Here is a 3,970-nt window from a genome sequence, read left to right as displayed (position 1 = left end):
GAAGCGGTTCAAATTCCTACTATCAGGGATTTCCGCGCAACTTTCTGTCTACTAATTTTTTATAAAGTCCGCAATGACTATGAACTCATACAATATCATGCTTTATTTCAGTTGACTTGTCTTTAGTTCCAAAGTCGAAATATCTCTTCGCTCATCTTCAAAATTTCAATTTAGATCTTATTTCTATAATAAAACCCTAAACCTTAAGCATCAACAATTTCAAAAATTGCCAAGTTGCGTAGTTACAAGTCTCAAACTATAGTTGAAGAGTAGATTACCATTAGAGCTCCATATGAAAATTGACCTCGTCTCGCTTCAAGCTATAAAATTTTGCTTGGTTGTGGCGGTCTTCGTTACAGCCAAAACTTTTTTCAGACTTGAAAGCACAAAGCAGCATAATGCCTGCTTTGGCATCTTAGCCTCCTTCCTCTATTTTGATCTAAGAAGGCATCATTGCAACTTTACAGAGAGACGGATTAGATATGGGTACTTTCAGATAGAAACAGACTTCTTTCACTCTTTCAGGCATAGCTCGCAAATAATTGCAAATCGTTAATCACTTTGACAACATTTCAAGGAAACAACTATAGCAAGTAGCAACCAAAAAATTCATCTATGAACTTTAGCTATAAAAAATTTGTTGGCGATAACTTCCTATTTGAATGACGTAAAAAATAAACCAATGAGTGAATATTCAGTCACGTGAGTCAGTATCTAGTCATGTTATCTACAGAACGGTAGCCCCGTATGTTACTAACTAGTACCTATTGAGCATAGTTGGAACCACGAAAATTCAAAATGTATTTTCCATTACTTCGGAAGCCTGCTAAAGCACTGAGATGTTGCATGCTACATACATAATCAATAAAAGCGTTTTTTGGTAATGTTTTAGATTTTCGGTTTTTAAACTGGAATAACTACAATCAGTTGAGGCTGATTGTGGTATCTTGAAACTAAAGGACTCATGAATAGTTCGGTTTTAGGTATTACTCCACGATGGATGCTTGCAAATGCGCAGTTTACTAGCAATTTACTAATCAGTTCTACTCAGCTTCTTAACAGATCGCATTCCGCAACACTTTCTTTGCTCCACTTTCTATTATGCTTACATCTGTCCACGCTTTTGGAAATTGTGAATCAATCCTTCGAAAGGAAACATTTGAAACAATTCCACATTCAGAGTAGTATCAAGCTTTCTACAAGTTTTGCACTTCTTAATCGAGTTTACCCAGAAACTGACCATTCAAAAATTTCCTTGGTCAATTAATAATCTTTTTATGTTGCACCACAAATATCCGCAAAAACTTATGACCTGTGCAAATGATGAAGTAAAAGCAGGAAAGAATGGTATTTCGCAGAAATACCTGTGTATAAAGTAACTGAAGTGAAATGTGCCAAGCAGAGAGGAAGTTAAAGTGGAAGCTGCAAAGGCAAAACTGCGGATAGGTTAGAGGGTCGGTAAGTATACAAATGTTGAGAACTCTAAAAGATCTCTGTGATATGTACTGATGGAGCAGAGGTGCTCAGGTATATTTAAAGGTCCAATCCACACCCCTACAACATGGTAGTGCTTCTGCACCGCTGGACACTGCATCAAAAACAAATAAAGCATATACTCAGTTGAGGTCCAACAGTATTACTGACCGGCTCCTTTAGTTTACCATCGTCAACTCACATATTGATCACTGCACTCCTGTTCCCACAAAATTCAATTACATGGGAGCTTTTTCAAAGTATTCTTGCTTGTCTTTGGAAGTGTCGCCTTTTGAAGTTAGCAAAATTATATATCAACATCGATAGCTTCGACCTTAATTTTAAATTTTTGTTGATTAAAAGATGCAGTTGAATGAACCCTTCCTTTTTCTTACCGCAATTTCTAGCTCCGCAATTTTGCGAGGCTAAAGAGTATCTACTGTAGCAATCAGCCTCATGCGACTAAAGATTCATTAAAGGTTACTCGAATTTACTTCAGTTTAAATTATATATAAATCTTTATTGATGATTTATCGCATGGTAATCCGTTTCATATATTACCAGTGCAGTCAGAGAACGGAATTACCAAAATCAAAGAAGGAGAAAAGAATGATTTATACAAACCTATTTGTTATATAGCTATTTCCGTTCATGGATTGATAGTCAAGTTCTTATAGAAGTGAAGTCATTTCTCATCAGTTTATTGTCGTCGATAGAGTTCACTTTAAATGTTGCTAGGAAGGATTGATGTTGAATGTCATATCTCTTTGGATGGAAATATAACAAGAGTCAAAATGAACTTTATCCAATCATTAACTATTGCATTGTGTGCGATATTGATTTTAAATGTACTTGGCAGTAATGTCAGACAAGCTCCTGATATTATCTCTTATTAACAGTACACAGCATAAATAAAGTGGTGATAAAATTGGTTAAAACTTTCACCGAAGTATAAATACATATCTATACGTCGGTAGAACTTTCAGCAACTTCTGGACGATTCTATCTCGAGGTTTTTGTTTTGGTTCATCTTTATTCGGCACGATAAAAACAGACTGATGGAAATTACTGGTCATCTCTGATCCACTCATGTTAGGAAATACAAAAGAAAACAAACATTTCCGAAAAAATGAAGAAGACAATGAGGAATAGAACGTATGTGGCGAAAAAATGATCAGTTTTGTCCAGATACAAAATAAGAATATGAATATATGTTTCTGTGGAGAGATGAAAGGTCTAACCGTAAGCCTTTAAATTATTTACTGAAAAAGATGACTTCTGATTGACGGTCTTCTCTGAAGTCAGTTACCTTTTATTGATCTTCCAATTCTAAATGAGTGCGAGCAAATAATACCAAAATAGAATTCCTGTGACGTGAGACTTGAAAAGAAAATCAACCTTTGGGAAAACGTCGCAAATGCCAAAAATAGCTTTACTAGCACCTCTTCCGATATTCCATACATCATATCTTAAGATTCGTTACTCAGAAGCTATGAATAAACCATTTTGGTTTTATCTAAATTTCACAGTAATATTCCAAAAGTTAAGTAAAGATACTGCTGTTTTATAACAACCCTAACATTAAAGATTGTTTTCCAAAAATCTTTATATTTTCACCAAAGCCGGTAGAAACTATTAACATTACTCTTAATTCATTTTCACATAGTAGTGCTTACGATTTGCATCAAACAATTAAACAAGCGGTACAATTAATTTCAAACGTTAAGCATAGTTGATCTTGGCGTTCATCAACAAAGTCTGGGTCTTCTGTGGAAATCCGAAGACACAGTATGCATGCTTAAAGCCAGTGCTTGATAATGATAATCATTTATGAAAGACGGTGATAATAAAATCAACATTGAGAGTTTCTGGTCGATGTTATTTTAAATGTGTTGGAACATCATTGCGTTGCTTGGATTAGCGATGTGAAAAGAAATCTGATGACAACATCTTAAGAACAATTGTTACAATAACATAATTATGTATTCACTATGTACCATCGCATACAGAAATTATTATTCCAAATCACGCTGACTGCATCAATTTAATATCATAAATCACTTAGCAGATTATTTGCCTTTGGTTTTGATAAATTCAATAATTATTGATCCCTGCATTGATTTTGGAAAATCTCTACATCAGAATATCTGGATTTTACGGATCATAGAGGAATCACAAAATTTTAGTTGCAAGTTCTAGAAATTTATTAATGCTCTTCTTCCATTCAGTTTATCCTTAACCGAGACTTAGACTTATAAGCAATTTCGACGCTATTTGCATTGCACAACAATGTTAATTTCCTTCGACTGTATAATTTAAGCGCTCACATGCAATCGTTGTACTACAAGCTGCCTCACAAGAATGATAATTATCGGAGCTATGGTTGTTGATGCAGTTGGAGCGATCAGTGTAAATAACTAGTCGCCCAAATGAAGTCGCCGAAAAAAAAAGTTAGTCGGCCGAAATGGAGCAAAATATTATATTATTATATTATATT

The sequence above is a fragment of the Loa loa genome (assembly GCF_000183805.2).
Source record: "Loa loa unplaced genomic scaffold supercont3.293, whole genome shotgun sequence".
NCBI classification, from domain to species: domain Eukaryota; kingdom Metazoa; phylum Nematoda; class Chromadorea; order Rhabditida; family Onchocercidae; genus Loa; species Loa loa.
The sequence above is the reverse complement of the archived record's forward strand: the minus strand, read 5'-3'. Positions refer to the sequence as shown.